The sequence below is a fragment of the Dipodomys merriami genome, unplaced genomic scaffold (assembly GCF_024711535.1).
Source record: "Dipodomys merriami isolate MVZ:Mamm:240054 unplaced genomic scaffold, mDipMer1.0.p SCAF_2, whole genome shotgun sequence".
NCBI classification, from domain to species: Eukaryota; Metazoa; Chordata; class Mammalia; order Rodentia; family Heteromyidae; genus Dipodomys; species Dipodomys merriami.
This window is the reverse complement of record NW_027203381.1, coordinates 61,782,988-61,802,916: the sequence shown is the minus strand read 5'-3', so window position 1 is coordinate 61,802,916 and position 19,929 is coordinate 61,782,988.

Genomic DNA, 19,929 nt, shown 5'->3' with positions numbered 1-19,929 from the left:
CTTCTTGACCTTGGAGAAAATCCAAGGTGCTTCAGAGCAAGGCAATCTGTGGGGTCCCCTTAGTGTTTTGGACTTGTTGCACTGCAAAGTATGACCAACTCAGCAGCAAGATTGTGAAGGACTTGAGCTTGATCCTTACTTCCATCATTGCCTCATGGCTATAAAGGGCTGAACCTATGAATGATGGGGTCTAACATTGCTTCCTACTTATTTTTTCTTCCTTGACAATACAGACACTGACTCTTTCCATTTTGAGGTACAGTTCTAGCCATGGAGCAAATGCTTGTTCTCAGCCCCTTTACGAGGTTATGATTGTGGTTCATTTCTAATTCATATTAAGTGATAGTTAATGTAGTTCTTTTTAAAGGGAATATATGGTCATTTTATGGTGAACTATTATCTTAAGTCTAAAGAATGAATTTCTAATTTACATGTGGCTGAAGGTCTGTTAAGTGAAGAAAACTCTTTCTTGTTACTTATCAATTTTTTTTTACCATCATCACCTATGTTATCTGCTAGGTAGCTTTACTGGAATGTCTCTGACAAATCTCCTCTGCACTTTCTCATTTTATTTAATTTCATCTAACTTCATTCATTTTTTTTACTCAGTATTCAACTTTGTAATGAGTTTAAAATCTCAAAAGGTATACTCTAGCAAGTCTGCTTTATCTGTGAATTTATTATACATGGTTTTGACCAAGTACAGAAAAAAAAGACGAAAAAGGGTGCCAGTGGCTCATGCCTGTAATCCTAGCTATTGAGGAGGCTGAGATCTGAGGATCATGGTTCAAAGCCAGCTCAGGCAGGAAAGTCCCAGAGACTCTTATCTACAATTTACCACTAAAAACAAACAAACAAAAAAGCCAGAAGTGGAAATGTGGCTGGAGTACTAGACCATTAGCTTTGAGCAAAAAGCTTCTGGATAGTACCAAGGCTATGAGTTCAAGCACCAGGAACAGCACACACACACACACACACACACACACACACACACACACACACACACACACACACACACACACACACACACACACAATTTAAATTATCCTTAAATTCTTTTGTATGAGCTATATACATAGCTCAGGTCAGTTGTGTTTAAATTGTTATGTAATCTGCTGAATATTTTCCTGCCCTAAATTTTATGAATTTATACTTCCTTAAAACCAAGTTGTGGCCCCAAATCAAGGCGAAAGTTATAGTATTCTCCAAGATCAAAAAGGCATTGTAATATGTTCAATTTAAGTGATAAAGTAACAATTATAGTTTTGTTAGAAAGTTCAGTGTCTTTAGCAGAAGTTGTGCAGCATTCTGGGGAAAATGAGTGAAGCATCTGCAGTACAACACTGACTGAACTCTATGTATCCTGAGCATTTGTAGTTCCCCTTCAATGGTGATCTCCTTGGAACTACTTATCTGTGATACCCAGGGTCTACTGTGTGGTGTGTCTGTCTTCTTCTTCCTCTTTCCTTAGCTCTCTTCATGACCTCTTCAGAGAAACACACATTATCTTGTATTATATTCTTCTTGGTGCTGCTTTTATGGAAGTAATTATCAAAGGTTTTCCTCATTCAGCAGACATAACAGTAAGAAGCTTGTTCAAACAGAATTCCCCAGGGGCACTTCATCTTTGTTGATTCTAGATGCCAGAAAGACCTCTTCTGGTCCAGGCATTGATGCAGCAATCCTTGAACTTCTTTCCTTGATACTTGATGATGATTGCCTGTGGTTGCCTTAGCTCACTCTTTGGAATGACACTTAAAAACCACCTTTTGCATAATCTTATAGAAAATGAACCAAATAGGGATTGTGCTATGAGTTCTGACATCCATTATGAAAGACCTTGTGTGTAAAAGGGGTTTCGATGGGTAACCAAGTGGCTAGCCGGGTCCTGGAAGTGAGGTGTTAGCATTCATTTCTTTGGTTCCTCATGCCTTATTTGGGCTCACTATCCCAACACTTGTTCTAGACCTTAGATTATTGGTCCTGGAAGATTTTCAACTGTGCTTGCTCATTCCAGGACAGACAGATCCACTAAGACTGTCATGGCTCTGAGTCCTCCCTGAGGGATAGAGCGCTGCCTTGTTCATCCACCTTGTGGAAACACTCTTTTCCTCACCAATCCTGCTGGAGCTGCATTTTCTCAGGAAGGATCAGGATTTATCAGTTCTGGCAGCATGGTTCCTCATGCTGGTTGCTGGGAAGGGTTTTAAAGCCTCTTTGGTGGCAAGTCTCTTTCTGATTAAAGTCCAAACTGGAATGATATCTTCTATTTTCAGTTTGATATTGTTAAACATCATCCAAGAACAGCAGCCTAGCACATTATTGTTTAGCCACCTCTTGCCCAGTATCATGTGGGCTTCACTTACAGAGATAGCAGCAAGTCAGCACATGCAGAACTATAAATATCTTAATAGTGGCAGATATAAGAAGTCTAACTGGGTGTGATAAACAGATGTGGATAAACAGCTTGATGAAAATACGGGTTTGAGTGTACTGAAATACGCAGAGGATGATATAAAAAGATAATCTTAAAGAAAAAGTTGGACAAGAGCACTCATAACACCCAGGGACATATATGAAAATGGAACTAGGGAAGTTGAGGGAATAGATGGGGTTAGAAGAGATGGGGGAGAATTATTAAAGGGGTGACATTAATTAAGATGAATTGTACTCACGAACTGACATGCTGAATCCTTTCTATACAACTACTTGAAGATAGCATGAAAAAAAGAAAGAAAAAGTTACCTGTGAGTTGCCTTTAATATTATTTTTCCTGCAGTTCCTCTGTTCTTTGTGCGTATACAATGCACTGTTCTACGTAATTGCAATCATAATGCAAATACTACTTAACATACTGTGTTCACTTAATATTATATGCATTGGCCATATTGCTCCAATCTTTATTTTATGGCTCCAAAAATGCCATTGTGGTGATTTCACCATAAGCCTTTTGCCTTTTTACCTATTGCTGGAATTTTATGTCTCCAGCTGTTCAGCATTATGGACAATTTTGCAAAGAATATGTTAAAGATATTTAGCTCTGTGCTTTTGCTGATTTCCTTAGGATCACATTCAAGAAGGGAACTGACTTGGCCAAAAGGTATGAACCTTTTTACGGGGAACAACATTTCCTCTAGTACAAAGCCAAGAGTGTCGGACAGAGTTCTCAGCTGTGTATGCTGTACTTAGCAGCTTGGTGCTCTAAGCCAGTGACAAGTGTATCACCTGGCAACTAGCAGAAGAGCAAAGGTTTTCTAGGTCCCAAGGGACACCATGTCTACATAAGTAGTCTGCTAGTGACAGCAGAATGTTGGCAAGGCGGTATTTCAGGGGTCTCTTCTTTCTTGTTTGTAGAGGTAAGTTCATTTCTGACTTTATCTCACTTCTGAGATTATGACTGCCACAAAAGGGACTCTGAACCAAAAATTGCTTGAAAGTGAAAGCAATGAGTGCGGAGATCCCAGACTTTGTATTGTAGCTCTAGGAGTAAGGGCTGCATGGGGTAAAAGAGTGCAGTCACTACCTTCTCAGTTTAGACACTACAGTCCTCATCAGTGGCCTTACACTGGGCACAGCCCTCATGACAGATGTCTAATTATGTGCGGCACAGATATCAGCTGAGGCTCACGGTGACCTGATTAAACTTGATTCACACTCCACTATAAGATTTATGGGAGCCTCGGATCCACAATATACTATCCATGGCCACAAGATGTGCTATCATGTTTCACTTTTCTGGCTTGTATCCATTGGAGGACAAAGCCTAGTTTCTTCAAAAAGATCCGCTTTCACCAAACTTTTATTGAATTTGGTCATTTTGTGAAAAATTGGAGGTCACAAGTAGGAATATCCTCAAAGACTGGGCAGCCATTTCCCATCATTTTGCCTTCTCCAGTCTCTCAGCCTCATTCCTCTGAACAACAGGTAGCTGACTCCCCCTATCTTCCTCACAATACTCTTCTCGTCTTCAGGCCCTTTTTGTGTCTGTCCAGCTATAGCCAAATGACCTAAGTAAGTATAAATCACTATATGAAAATAATCCTGACAGATAATCTTTCTCCGTTCCTTCATTTTCTTATCAATAACCATGTCTTTACAGGGGGAAGCTATTTTTTCCCCCAGAAAAAATTTACACAATGAGGAGTTATTCAGTATTCCCTTGAGGATGTTTACTATAGATGGGTGCTATGATCTGAATATTTGTTTATCATCAAAATTCATCTGTTGAAACCAACTTCCCAAAGTGAGGCTACTGGGAGGAGTGATTTGGGGAGGCCTGATCATTAGCTTACTATGGCAGAATGAATGGGATTAGTGCCCTTATAAAAGAAGCCCCTCGGAGCTCATTACCCTTATTCTGCCACATGAGGATAGAATGAGAATTTGGCATTTTCAGTCTAGAGGTGAACTTCAACCATGCTAACTCTTTGACATTGGACTTCTAGCCCCTAGATAGGTGAGAATTATTTTTATGTTGTTTAAAAGCTACAAAATCTGTTGACATGTCTTAAAAAAGCAGCTTGAAAGAATTAAAACAAGTTATATATTATTATTCTGACTTAGAGATGGAGCAAACAGAGGCCCTAAGAAGGGGAGGACCCTGACTTGGCTACTCAACTGATTACAGACCAGCTGCAATCAGAACTCAAATGTCTGTGAGTTCAGTTTAGATCCACATCACACTGCCAGACACGCTCTAGAAGCCTCACCAAGCTTTCACATGGCAAGCAATCAAGGAACATCCATGGAGTGCAGAATGAGGGGAGGATCAACCATTGGTTGATTGAACCCTTGGTTCAATTCAAGTATGATAGACAAACTGTGGTATGTTACTTAGCCACAATAAGGAACTAAATGTCAATGTATGTTGCAACATGATGGGCCTTGAAAACATTAAGCTAAGTGAAAATATCTAGACCCAAGAGGTCATATAGTTTCATATTCCATTTACATAAAACATTTTTAATAGGCAAATCCATACAAACAGAAATCAGGCTGGTGGGTGCTTGTGTTAGAGGAAGGAGAAATTGGCCGTGACTGCTTAATGGGGATAGTATTACTTTAAGGGATACTAAAAATGTTTTGAAACTAGATGGAGATGGTAGTTGAACAACATTGTGAGGATACCAAATGTCTATGAATTGTATTTCTTAAAAAGGTTAACTTAGCTAGGTGCTGGTGGCTTGTAATCTTTGCTATTCAGGAGGCAAAGATTTGGGGACTGAGGTTCAAAGTTAGCCCAAACAGACAAATCTGAGAGACTTTATCTCTAGTTAGTCAAGAAAAAGCCAGAAGTAGAGATGTGGATCAAGTGGTTGATGTCCAGTCTTGTGTGCAAAAGCTAAGCGAGATGCAAGGCCCTGAGTTCCAATTCTGGCATGCAATAAAGGTTCATTTATGTTCTATGAATTTCCTTTTCAGTCAAGATTAGAATTTAAGGAAATGAATGTGAAGGTGTATTTTTTGTTCCTTTTCCCTTTTGCTTTCTGCTTCCTTGTATGGTGCTAAGCCATGATATTCTGTCACTGGGTAGAAAATAAATGTAATGTAGTTCTTGATTTTTGTAGCTGGCTGACCAAACTTGTGCAGCTTTGGGCAATTTATGTCTTCTCTGGACCTCTGCTTTGCAGCATGCAAGACCTTGTCCAAAGGCTTCCAGGAAGCCTTCCGGGATATTTTGAGAGGAATGGGATGACTCCATTAAGGGAGGGAAGCAGATGGAGGACTTCTTTTGAATCTTGTCAGTTAGTGTCTTTTAATACTCTGTCCCCAGGCGCTAGGGAAACAGTTACAGGATGGATAAGAACCTCAGCTCCCGACCTGGCTAGCACCTCTGGGGCCTCCCACCATGCTTCACTGAGTAATGTAAGCCCCTTAGTAATCCTCTTAAGCTACTGGGGCCTGAGCCGTGTCAGTGCCACCCAAATGCCTTCCTGTGGCATCTCAGTAAGGTGAGGCACTCCAGCCAGGCCATCGTGACTTGACCTGAAGCACCATTTTAAACGTCCATTGAAGCTTTTAATTGGGTTGTGACTTGGAAACCCATCGTGATTAAACTGGTGTTCCAAAGAGATTATTGTGTGCTCATTCATTCACTTACTACAGATTTCCCCTGTCTGTTCTATCCCAGTCACTTGGCTAGGCTTTAGCAGGACATTGATCTATTTGCTTTTCACTGGGAGAGACAACTTCAAGCAGAAAGAAAACATTCTGTGACAAGGATTGTGAAATAGGAATGTAAAGTAGGAACATAGATGGGGCTTTGGAGAGAAACAGCTTGTGGGGTCAGGGTGGGAGTCAAGGAAGGTGATCTTTTGACTGGTTTTTCTAGGGTAAATTGGACACTCCTATGGGCCAGTGGTGCTCCAAGGAAAATAATAGAGTGCTCTGCTTCAGAGGGGTGAAGAATTTTAGCCTGATCCATGGTTATAATTACTAGTAGTAGGTGACAATAAAAAAGTTAGCTTACAGTATATTTTATAATTTTACAAATAACAATCCCAGTTTTCTTTGTAAATATCCTGCAAATGTCAGAGTTGAAAGCATCTTTAGGACTATCTCTTCAGTGATTTTTTTTTGTGGTTCTCTTCCTCTTCTTTTTCTCTCTGTCTTCCTCTTCCTCCCTTTTTTCCTCCTCTACTGCCTCTTCCTCTTCCTTTTCCTCCTCCTTTTCTTCCTCTGTCTCCTCCTCCTTCTCCATCTCCTTCCCCTTCTCCTTCTCATCAGCCTGAAAACCTTCCCTCTCTCCCACATTTACTAGCTTAGCATTGACAGGAAGAGAAGACCTTAGTTCTCATCACTACATTGCCCCTAAACATTAAACAGACTTGGATGAATAACCCCTCCCTTCTTTGAGCCTCTGTGTTCTTATTTCCAAGTGAAAAGTTTTACAAAACTGGGACTTCTCTATCTTCTCTTTCTTTTCTGGGTTCGGTGTGTTTATGTTGCTATAGTTCCAGCCATTTCTTCTTGCCTTGCAGACCGGCCTATTTCACTGGCCTCTATCTACACCTGGAGGCATTTGTAGTGGGAACCCTGGCTTAGATACCCTCATGGGACCCTGTCACTCAGATCAAGCCCCTCCTTATCTTTAAGTAGCCATGCCATCCATGGCAGAGGAGTGGTCTTTCAGAGCTGCAATCTTCTGGCTGGACAACTAGCCTTTCTGTGACCCAGAGAAGCTGCCTCTTGCATGTTACATACTCTGTCCAGATTCTCTTCATCTGAGGGCAAAGCAAATGACATCTGGTGTTGCAGGTCTGAATATATGCTCTGGTCATGGTTTTTCAGGAGGAACTAGTGTGTTGACCTATGCTAGGTGAAATCAGCTTTCTCAGTATGACCTGAACCCACTTGGCTTATGGATGCTAGGAGGTTGTAGTCTGTTGGATCCAGTGCTCACAGGCAGATTTCAAGGATAAGAAGCTGTGGACTTTGCTGTCAAATCCTTTCCAGTCCCCTGCCCAGTTTTCTTTAATCATAAGAGATGAGAGAGACTCAGAATTTGGGGACAAGTGGAGGGAGTGCTCAGAAACTCTGGGCCATTCTTTTGGCACATGCCACATGCTTCTTGAGGCTGTCTCCTCCGTTCAACTTGCTGCCCTCCTTTGGACAGTTGATACTGAACTGTACAAAAGCACCGTTCCTCTCTTATTTTATATGAAAGTGCATGTGTGTGTGACTTCCGATGATTAGTCTTCTCAGAATATATCATAGCCCTCTTGTGACAGTACATGAAAAAAACCAATCACACATGTTACTGCCATCAAAGTACTTTTCTCTCCTACAGCTAAACTCAGCCATCTTTTTTTTTTTTTTTTTGTCGGTCGTGGGGCTTGAACTCTGGGCCTGGGTGCTGTCCCTCAGCTCTTCAGCTCAAGGCGAGTGCTCTACCACTTGAGCTACAGCGCCACTTCCTCAGCCATCTTGTATGTGGTATAGTTGTCATACTCTTAGGATGTGGTACCTCCAACAGGGTGATGATTTCAGATGTGGTCAGACTAATTTCTATAGTAAACATACTGCAGATGTCAGTGGCCTAAGAAGAAAGAAAGGTATTTCACCCTTATATACAAGTTCCTGGTCAGAGCATGCTTTCCTTGCATATGGGATTTCATGCTCCAGGTTGCTTTTATCTTGGATCTCTGCTATCCCCTAAGCAGTGCAGTGGATCCCTCTCAGCCATGCTTGATGATGGAGAAGGCATAGGAAGTCCGCACCTAACCCTCCAGTCTCCATCTACTGGCAAAATGAGTCACGTGGTTTGATCTCACAAGAACATGAGTTAGGAAACATGGTCCCTAGCTTATCTGCTACTTCCTAACACAGTGCTACAGTTAAAACAGTGGGAGAAAGGACATTTGGAGGAAAGCAGGCCATGTCTGTGACACCAGAGCAACTTTTCCACTTCTCATTTCTGAGCATCTACCATGGGGGAGGCTGGTAGGGACAGGATGTGGCAGAATGGATCTTTCTCCATCTTGATTCTACTTGGTAAATAAACAATGTATTCTTTTTTTTTTCCGTGCCACCTCACCTTCTTGTTTATTTCTTTTTTATTGTAAAGATACTGTACAGAGGGGTTACAGTTACATGAGTAAGGTAATGAGTACATTTCCTATCCAGCATAAACAATGTATTCTTGCACTTTACTTCTGTAAACAGCACTTTTTGCTGTGGCTGCATATTACCTGTACTGTATTTGAGTTAATATTCTCTTTAAGTTGATTTTGCTTTTAAGTTTAGTTTCATCTAATAATATCTTGGAAATAGTGTGTTCTCTTTTCTTTTCTTTCTTTATTAATTTTAAACTCAGGGCCTGGGTACTATCCCTGAGCTTCTTTTGCACAAGGCTAGCACTCTACCACTTAAGCCATAGCTCTACTTCTGGCTTTTTTTTGTGCATAATTGGAGATAAGAGTTTCTGCTCTGGCTGGCTTTGAACTGTGATCCACAGATCTCAGCCTTTTGAGTAGCTAGGATTAAAAGTATGAGCCACCAGCACCCAGCAGAAATAGTAGCTTTGATGGATTGAATATATTTCCCCAAATATATACTAAAGTACATGATTATTCCAACAAAAACATTTGTCTGTGTACCGTTCCTACTACTTGCATGTGACAGCTAGTATACATTACACATTTTGGGAAATATTGTGATTAAGTGTAGAAATCCCTGGATGATTTGGCTCTGCTTTTGTGCTGAACTCATACTCTACATTTTTTTCTTACACGTGATCCTCCACGTTCACTAAACTTTTTGTTGTTGTTGTTTCCTCAGGCCGCCTAACCTCATTCCTGCCTCTGGGCCACTGCTGCTTACCCTGCCAGGAATATCACCCAGTCATCTTCACATGTCTGACCTTCTCCAGGCATTCAAGTCTTAGTTCAGATCTCTCCGCTTGGGGAACCAATCATTCAGTGTAAATCAGCTGCCTCCCACTCCATGCTACCCTGCCCTTTATTATCACTACTTGTCTTAGCCCCTCAAGTGCTTTATAAGATCTGAGGTAGTATGTACGTTTGCTGATTTATTTATTGCTTAAAGTGTAAATTCCAAGGTTGATGTAGTAGTGTAAACCTTTATTCTCAGCATTTTGGAGGTCAAAGTAGGAGGATTACAAATTTGAGGCCAACTTCACCTATGTAGTAAGATTCTGTCTCATAAATAAATCAATAAATTCCATAAAATCATGGATCTTGCCTTATTTACCTCCACTCCACCCACACTTAGCACAAGACCTGGTACCCTCCACAATATTGGCTAAAGAAATAAAAACTGAAAAGAAAGCTAACAGACACATAGATAAGATTAAAATACAGTTTTGTCAGATGTTTACTAATCCCTAATGTTCATCTGATAAAGTAATGGAGAAGGCATTATGGAATTAATGGGGCTTTCAACTGTGAGTGGTCAGAATTTGTCTATAGCAAACCAAGCTTCTTGATTTAATCAGACCCAGAGACAAAAGTTGGATAAACTAGGGCGGCAGGACAGACCCACCCCTGGAAGACAGATCTGCACCTCATTAACCAGCAATGAGGCAAGAGGGGGAGAAGCAGAGACCCAGAGACTCACTCTTACAGATCACAAGTAGCTCTGGTGGATCGTGGCCCACCCACAGACAGCTTGAGGTCCAGTGGCCCCACCAACCGCAATTGCTCCTGTTCCTATTGGGAATAGGGTAAAATTAAGAAATGTTGCAAATCCCTAGCTTGATGTGGAAAATAGGAAAGGATTTGAAAGTCCTCTTATGAAAAAGGTTAATATGATTTTTGTCATAAAAGAATCACTCCCCAAAAGATACCAAAGATGAGGAGAGAAGATGATAGTGTATAATTTTCCCTTTAACTGGAAAAAAAATTTGTCCTGGATATACCCTCCCTTGCCTCCTTCAGAACCAAGGAATTCATTTCTGCTACCCACCACTACTGGAATCCCAGCCAGTTTCTTCCTAGGAATTATCCTTGTCATTTAGCAATGAGAGGATATGTGTGTGTGGGTTAGTGGGGGGGGGGGATGCAGAGACATGTTTCCCCTACCTCAACCCATAACACTTCTAAAGGGCTCTGCCAGTTCCAGGCCAGTGTGTTGCATTCAACCTCTCTGGTTGATCAGCTCTACTTCCATCAAACCTTCACATTCCCACAACTCCTGCTTACAGAACTCCACCCCAAGTCTGCTTCCCAGACAGACAGAAAGAATGAGGACCAAACCCTAACCAATTCTGTCTTCCATCATTGGTTGCCATATTGCCTGAGCGAGCACCAGCATTTCACCAAAATCTTTTATGAGATTTTGTTTTTGTAGATGAAAATGAGATAAACCATATCCAAATAAATGGCTGTTGGTGCACCTAAAAGCATGGTGCTCATTCCCTTAAAATCTGTCAGTACAGGACAGCTCAGTGGTATATAACTGAGCTGCTTGGGAAACTGAGGCAGAAGGATGGCTTGAGCCCAGGAGAGTAAGGCGAGTATGGGCAATATAGCAAGACTATATATATTCAAACAAACAACAGACAAATAAATCTTTTTTTATTTTATTTTATTTTTTGTGTCAGTCCTGGGCTTGATCTCAGGGCCTGAGCACTCTCTGAGCTTCTTGTTTTTTTGTTTTGTCAATTGTGTGGCCTGAACTCTGGGCCTGGGCGCTGTCCCTCAGCTCCTCAGCTCAAGGCTAGCGCTCTACCACCTGAACCACAGCACCACTTCCAGCTTTTTCTGCTTATGTGGTGCTGAGGAATCGAGCCCAGGGCCTCATGCATGTGAGGCAAGCACTCTATCACTGAGTCACCTTCTCAGCCCCCAGACAAATATATCTTACTCAAGACAGTAAAAGTTAAAATTAAAGGAAGGGAAGAAAAGTAGCTAAAAATAATACCTATGCAGCCTGTGATGTTTCTCTACCTGTTTTCATGCAAAGTGTAGGACTTGCTCTGTCTTGCTTTCCTACTTGATCCTTCAGTTTGCCGAAGGCAAAACTTTAGTGTTGGTGGTTGCCTTTTAGGCATCTTCTAGTGTGGCCAGTTTCTCAGATCCCTCCTTATCCTTCACTGGAGGTCTGGGCTGTAGTGTAACAAACCTTACTGCATGGCCTTCTCTAGTGCTCAGGTCTGACCCACAGGCTCCGTCCACTCTTCTCCTATCATGGTGATAGGGCAGCCCTTGCTTCTCCAGTGGTACTAGGCAACATCTTGTGAAATCTAGGAAAGTCAACTCTTTCATGGGGTGAAGTTTGAGCAGTGAATGAAAGGATGTGGACAGGAAGTGATTTATACTTTAACCTTTCCTTGGGTCCTTCCAGTATTATGGCCAATATAACACTCATCTTCTTGTGCTTGTTTCTCATTCATTTACCTCCTTTCCCTTACTTTTACTCTTGCTGACCTTGAATTACAACCCCCCCCCACCAAAGGAAGCATTAGCATATAAGCTTTTCTTTGTTTATTCCCCCCCTTCCAAAGACAATCCAAATGAACATATTGATTTATTTGATTGAGTTCCATGGAAAAGCCTTCTATGAGAAGGAGCAGGAACTATTCTGCAATATATCAGTTTAGTAAACCAGAAGTAAAATAAACTATCCAAGCCAAACTGGCTGCACAGTTAGGGGTAGATTAAGGCTAAGAAAATGTGTCCAGCTCCAAATCTGTGATTTGTTTTTCTTACAGTTGAATGTAAGTTTCCATAGAGAGTTTGGACAAACTAATTAGTGGTTCTTTTTCCTGTAAAGACAGCATTTAGGGTGAGAGAGGCATGTGGGAATCACTAGAAAGGAAACTGATAAATCTCCTGAAAGGAGGAAGAGGAATTGAGATGATAATTCCATTGACTGCTACTTCAGTAGTTCTCTTTCCTCAAACTTTCACTTTCCACTAGTTCCCAATCAGTGGTGGGCTTTATATATGCAGAGAATAGAGAGAGCATCATCACTAGGTAGTTTCCTAGGTCTGGAATTACAAAGTACGGCAAAGTATGTGGTTTAAAACAATGGCTATATGTATATATAGATATATCTCTATATATCTTATCAATGATCAGTCTATTAATCTATCTATATATTGATATCTGTTGATCTCTCTCTCTCTCTCTCTCTCTCTCTCTCTATCTCTCTCTCTATCTATCTATCTATCTATCTATCTATCTATCTATCTATCTATCTATCTATCTATCTATCTATCTATCTATCTATCTATCTATATCTGAATCTGGAGGCTAGAAGTCCTAAACAAGTAGGACCCTGTTCCCTCTGGAAGCCCTGGGAAGAATTCCATTCTTGTCTATTTTGGCTTTCCAGTGATGTCAGTAATCCTTGGCTTATTGACAGTAAACACCTCTGCTCAGCCTTCCAGCACCTTTCTTCCCTATGCATTATCTTTCTTTGCTTGCTTAGTAAGGAAGCTTGAGGAGTTGGAGGCTCGGCTCAGTCAGTAGAGCACCAGCCAATAAGCAAAAGTTTGAGTACTGAGGCCTAAAGAAAAAAAAAGAAAAAGGAGGCTTGAAGTGGCATTTAGGGGCTCACTAGTTAATCTGGTATAGTCTCCCCGTATCCACATGGTCTATTTAATTAGATTAATTTTTTCCAGAATTTAAATTCCACAGATTTTTGGCTAGTTATATTTAGGTGGTTATTGTTCTACCTACTTATATTATATTAAAGGCCATTTTGCCTTGGAGATGTTATTGTGTACTTAACTATGCTTAAAAACCTCTCAGAGTGTATTTTCTGACGCATTGGTGCAGAGGACGCTGGTTTTAGACCTTGTGCTTGTCCAGTGGGGTGAACCAAATGGGGCATCTGATTGGAGTTTACCCTCCCAGCCTGGGTATTGACTGAAGGTGCCATGATTTCTGGGCTGCTAGACCTACCAAGAGTCCTTGGGCTCTGTCACTTACCCTGATCCAATATTTATGCTCAGTGGAATTGCTTTGTGGAAGATTTTGCAGGAAAGAATCCTTCTAACGGTAAGTTTTTGCAGTACTTGACCTTTCTGCACTTTGGCCAATGATGATGACAACAGTCTGTATAGCCCTGAGGTCTCCCTCAGTCATGCCTGCTTGCGCAGCTCACTGGCAGTACCATCTCCCTAGGCCTCTTGTGGAGATTACTGAGGTGCTAAAAGGAAAAGAGAACAAGATGTGCCTAAGGGTCAGATGCCAGGCAAAGGAAGTCTTAACAAATTCCAGCTTCCTTCTTTTATCTATTCTTAGGTTGTTGCTTCTTCATCTCCTTAGGGGCTACATTTATTTATACTAATTATCATCCTTTTACTCAAATTCCCCATATAACTCTCAACTCTCTGTTTCCAGAAGTTAATATGACTTAAATTTTCTAGAAAATCCAGGCTCCAGGTCCTATACTACCACCACTCCCTCAATCACACACCTATTTCTCTTGTTCTAAGTAGGCCATTGGCATAGTGGTTTAGGTTCCTCTCCCCTCTACTGTCCTCCCCTCCCATCCTCTCCCTTCTCTTATTCTAAGTCTGTCATTGTCATAGTGATTTAGACTCCTCTCCCTTCCCCTCCCCTCACTTCCTTTCCCCTCTTTCCCTCCCTCCCTCTCTCTTTCCTCTCTCCTTTTTCCTTTCTTCCCATAACCACCTTTCCTTCCTTTTTTCCTTCATTACTTTCTTTTAGGTGCTTGCAGTGGAACCCAGGGCCTTACAAGGCCCTGAGACCCTGTGCTAGTGCCTGTATTACTGAGTTAAATCTCTAGCTCTTGACCTTTATTATGTTCTCTGTGTCTTTACCTTATAATTAGTTCCTCTTCCCCCTTTTCATACAGCCTTTATTGAGATACAATTCACATATGCAAGGTGTAAAAAAATGTTTATTATGTAAGATTCTGCATTAATCATCACTACCTAGTTCTAGAATATTTTCATCCTAAACCAGAGACACAGGTCTCACTCTAATATAAAGTCATTTTCTCTTCCTCTGCTTTTCATCCCTGCCCCAAACACTAGGCAACCACTTATTTCTTCTTTGTTTAGAGTTTTTCCTATTCTGAACATTTCATGTAAAACTACCTGTATAGGGAAGTTGGCTCAGTGGTAGAGTGCTTGCCTCATATGTATGAGGCTCTGGATTCGATTCCTCAACACCACATAAATAGAAAAAGCTGGAAGTGGCTCTGTGGCTCAAGTAGTAGAGCGCTAGCCTTGAGCTGAAGAGCTGAGGGACAGTGTCCAGGCCCAGAGTTCAGGCCCCATGACTGACAAAAAAAAAAAGAAAGAGAGAAAGAAAAAAAAAAGTATTGATATAATTGGTCCTCCGTCTGGCTTCTCTTACTTATCATAGTGCTTTCAAGATTTATGCATATTTTGCATATATTAAATCTTCATTCTTTTTCTTATTTCTTTTTCTGCGTGAAAAGAATATTCCACTGTTTTGTTTATCTGTTTGTTAGTTCACAGACATGTGGGTTGTTTCTACCTTTTGGCTTTTCTGTATAGTGATGTCATAGACATTCAGGTGCAAGTTTTTGTCTGTGTATTTTTTTCTGTTATTTTTGGACATATGTTCTTCAAATCTTGTGGAGTTGATGGATCATATGGTATTTTTTGTTGTTGTTAGTCGTGAGGGCTGAACTCTGGTCCTGGGGGCTGTCCCTCAGCTCTTCAGCTCAAGGATAGTACCCTATCACTTGAGCCAAAGTCACTTCCAGCTTTTTTCTGCTTATGTGTGCTGAGGAATCAAACCCAGGGCCTCATGAATGCAAGGCAAGCACTCTACCACTGAGCCACCTTCCCAGCCCCATATGGTATTTTTATTTGGATATGAAGTGTCCTCAGAAAAGGCCTATATATTTCCAGCTAGTAGATCCATTCATTAAGAGGTGATTGGATTCTGGGGATTCTGACTTAATCTGTGAATAAATACACTGATGGATTTATAATCTGATGGCATTCTGGGAGATGACAGAATCTGGAAGGGAAGGCCTGATTGGAGGAAATGACTTGATGTTTATTGTTGTTGTCATTATTTTTTCTCTGTCATGGGGCTTGAACTCTGGCCTGAGCCCTGAGCTCTCCCTGAGCTCTTCAGCTCAAGGCTAGTGCTCTACCACTTGAGCCACAGCGCCACTTCTGGTTTTCTGGAGGTTAACTGGAAATAAGAGTCTCATGGGCTTTTCTGCCCAGGTTGGCTCTGAACTACCATCCTCAGATCTCAATCTCTTGAAAAGGAAGGATTACAGGTGTGAGCCACCAGCACCCAGCTTGGGGCATGGTTTAGAATGTGTTTCTTGTGCCTCACTCCCTTTGGCCACCATGAAGTGAGATGTTTTCATCTGCCCTGTTCTACCACCAGGATGGTTCAGCCTTACAGCAATGGAGCAGGTGATTAAGAACTGAAATCTCTGAGCCAAAATAAATCTTTCCTACTTTATGCTTGGTGGGATTGTTTCTCTAAAGTGTTTATTATAGTATAAAAGCTAATTAACACATATAGTAACCCTATATTAACGTTTTAAGAAAAAGATTCCCCAAGTGTCTATATCATTTTACATTCCTCCCAGACATACACATAGATTTCATCTGGCATTTTTAATACATTGCATCCATTCTAGTGGGTTTGAAATGCTATACCAGTAAGTTTCTGATTTGCATTTTTCTATGACTATTGATGCTGAGTTTCTCTCCATGAATATTAGCCATTGTACATTTTCTTTGGAGAAATGTCTATTTAGGGGCTTTGTCAGTTTAAAATTTGGGTGGTGTTTTTATTGTTGAGTTGTAGTACTTTTTGCTATTGTAAAGGTGATGTATAGTTTTAAAAATATATTCCAGATTCTAATATCTTACCGTATTGATAATTTGAAATTTTTTTCCCCATTCCTGGATGGCCTTTTTCATTTTTATTACAGTTATTTCAAGTTCACTTTCTTCTCCCTTTAGATTTTCTTTCTAGAAACATTGAAGACTAGTTTTGATAAAGTCCAATTCATTTATTTATTTTATCATTGCTTATGATTTTGGTATCCTATCCTATCCTAAACCAAAATGACAATTTATTCTTTCTGATTTATTTATTTATTTATTTGTGCTGATCCTGGCTTTTGGATTTAGGGCCTGGATGATATCCCTTCATTGCTTTTGGTCAAGGTCAGAGCTCTACTACTTGAACTACAGCTCTACTTCTGGGTTTTTTAGTGGTTTATTGGAGATAAGAGTCTCACAGACTTTGCTGCCCTGGCTGGCTTCAAAATTCTTAGACCTTAGACTCCCAAATAGCTAGTATTACAGGTGTGAGCCATGGCACCTGGCACTCTTTCTGTTTTATTCTAAGAGTTTTATAGCTTTTGCTTTGGCATTTATGTCTGTAATCCATTTTGAGTCAATTGTCTTGGGAGGGCATGTTGATAATGAGGTTAGAACTCCGGGTCTCAAGCTCTCACTTGGCTTTTTTGGTCAAAGCTGGCACTCTGCTTCTTGAGTCACATCTCTAACTTTGGGTTTTTACTGGTTAACTGGAGATGAGTCTCTTGGAATTATCTACCTTGTCTGGTTTTGCACTGTGATCTCAGATACCAGTTTCCTGAGTAGCTAGGATTATACGTGTAAGACACCATGGCTCGGCTGAATTGATATTTTTATGTATGGTATGAGCTAGGAGTCCAATTCATTTTTTCACAAGTATTTAGTATTACCAGAGAGATAGCTTACTGCTTGAACCAAGCAATTTCCTCTTCTACATTTAAGTAAGCAAAATAATATTATGCTAGACTTTCTGAAAAGCTTACTTAAATTCATCACTTAACCATATGGGAGGTGATTTTATTGATATGTGAAGGAATTTCCAACTGCCAAAGTCCACGTATACTGTTTTTAGTCCTTTCTTTATTGCCCTTTGGTAGTATTTTACAGTTTACCATTTCCTTCCTCTTTGAAACTTCCAAACGTCTAGCTTTCTTTTTATCTTTTTGTTATAACTTCTTGGTCTCCTTTGATAACTCTTCTTTTGCTTACTGTTAAATACTGGTATCCACTAAGATTCTATTTATATCTATATCTATATCTCTCTATATATATCTCTTCTCATATACATAGTCTAGGTAATCTCTAGGTCTCTTCCAGTTTTTACTACAATCTGTATCCTGAGAGATACTAAATTGTTCATTACTTTTTCTCATATCCAACTACCTCCAGGTATATAAGAAGTCAAAACATAAACCCCTTTTTTCCTGCTCAACCTGTTCTTCTTTCAGCTTAATAAAAATATTTGCAATGTAAAAAAGTATTTTCACTTACCTATTTTGTTTCTTTTTATTTCTATTTTAGCATACATTTGTAATATAAGAGGATTTAATTGTGGTGATTTCATTTATGCCCACACTTTACTTTGAACATATTAACAATCCCTACCGTCTTCTCATTCATTTCTCCCTTGTCTTAAACTTCTTCAAACATTTGATGGATTTCACTATGCTGTCATGACACACACACACACACACACACACACACACACACACACACACACACACACACACACACCATCCTTCGATCCACTTTATCTTTTAGAATCCCTTCCTTTCCCTTACCCCATTCCCCACTGGTTCCTTCCTAAGCTGTCTCCTTTTATACACATGACTCATTATCATCACTAACAACATTTTAGGGGTATATTCCACAAATGAATGAGAACATGTCATTCTTGGCTTTCAGAACTTGGCTAATTTGGGCTCAACAGATAATTTACAGTTCCATCCATTTTTCTACAAATGACACAATTCATTTTCCTTTATAGTAGTGATATATATATACATATATATATACTTATATATACATATATATGTATATATATATATATATATATATGGTTTATTTCTTCCTTTTCTTTTTTATGGTACTGGGGTTTGAACTTGGGGCCCCTAGCTTGCCAGGCTGGTGCAGTACCTTTGAGCCCCACTCTCAGCTCTATTTTTCACTTGTTATTTTTAGGATAGTGTCTTGCTTCCCACCTCCTGGGTATGTGCCTAAACTGCTATTCACCAGCTTTCAGTCTTCTTGCCATTGCTGGTATCATGGGTGATAGCTCTACTGTATCTAGCTTTCCTATATGGAGATGGAGCCTCACAAACTTTTCTTCCTGAGCTGATCTAAAATGGCAGTCTTCTCAATCTCAGCCTCTCAAGTGTTTAGGATTAGAGTAGTGAGACACTGGTGCCCATCTTTGCCATAGTTGTTTAATAATATAATAATAAATAATAATAATTATTATTGCTATTACCATCCATCCACCGTTGGGCACCTCAGCTGGTTCCAAAGTTTGGCTATTGTAAACAGAGCTATAATAAACATGAGTATTCAAGTATCTACCTGATATATTGATTTACTCTCTTTTGGATATGTGTCCAAGAATAGTATGGTGGAGTCATAGAGTAGGTCTAATGTTTAGTTTAGGTACCTTTCCATACTGATTTTTCATAGTAGTTGTTCTAGCTTATATCCTCACCAGCAGTGTATGAGGGCTCCTTTTTTCCCTACATCCTCACCAGCATTTGTTGCTGTTTGTTTTCTTAGCGATTTTCATTCTGGCTACGCTGATGAGGGTTCTCAATGTTGTTTTGGTTTATATTTCCTTTATTGCTAAGAATATTGGGCATTTTTAATGTGCTTATTGACCATGTGTATTTCTGAAAATGATTGAAATTTGTTTTCCCATTTATTTAATTGGATTGTTTGGAACTTAGATAAATTTAAGCAATTTTTTTTTTACTTTCATTAGAATGAGATGCAACATAATAGAAAGAGATAAAATTTAACATTTGACCCTCTGGAGTTTTCATTCTATTCAAATATTGCATTTCAATTTTCAATTTATTCATCAGTAAAAGACAAGATTGGACAAGGTTGATTATATTCTATGGCTGGCTAAGTGTGTGTGTGTGTGTGTGTGTGTGTGTGTGTGTGTGTGTGTACATCAGAAAGAGAGAGAAACAGAGAAAAAGACAGAGAGAGAGAGAGACAGAAAAAGACAGAGAAAAAGTAGGCAATAGTAGTTGTTAAGGTAGAGGCCAGAATATTGTCTTGAATGCTACTATAGAAATTTGAGACTTATTTAGCAGATAGGAAAAAAATTCCCTGGAACTGTGACATAGCTCAAGCCATATTTCAAAAACATACAAGGAACCCTTGCGCATCTAGTGTTTACATGCATTTTTAAAGAGGACAAGTTCTTAGGATATCATGTACACTGGAAGGTGTGATTCTTACATTTAAAAAGAAACAGTGAAGCAAAAATCAGCCACCTTCCTTTCCACGTTTCTCTGGTACTGTCCTTTGCTAAAATTAAAATGTGTGTCACTGTGTCCTGAAGACAGGAGGAAAAAATATACTTTAAACAAACAGGAAAAAAAGACACAAAGAAAAACCCACCAACAGTCATACTTGGCAGGTGTACAGACTCTTCACCAGTCAATAGA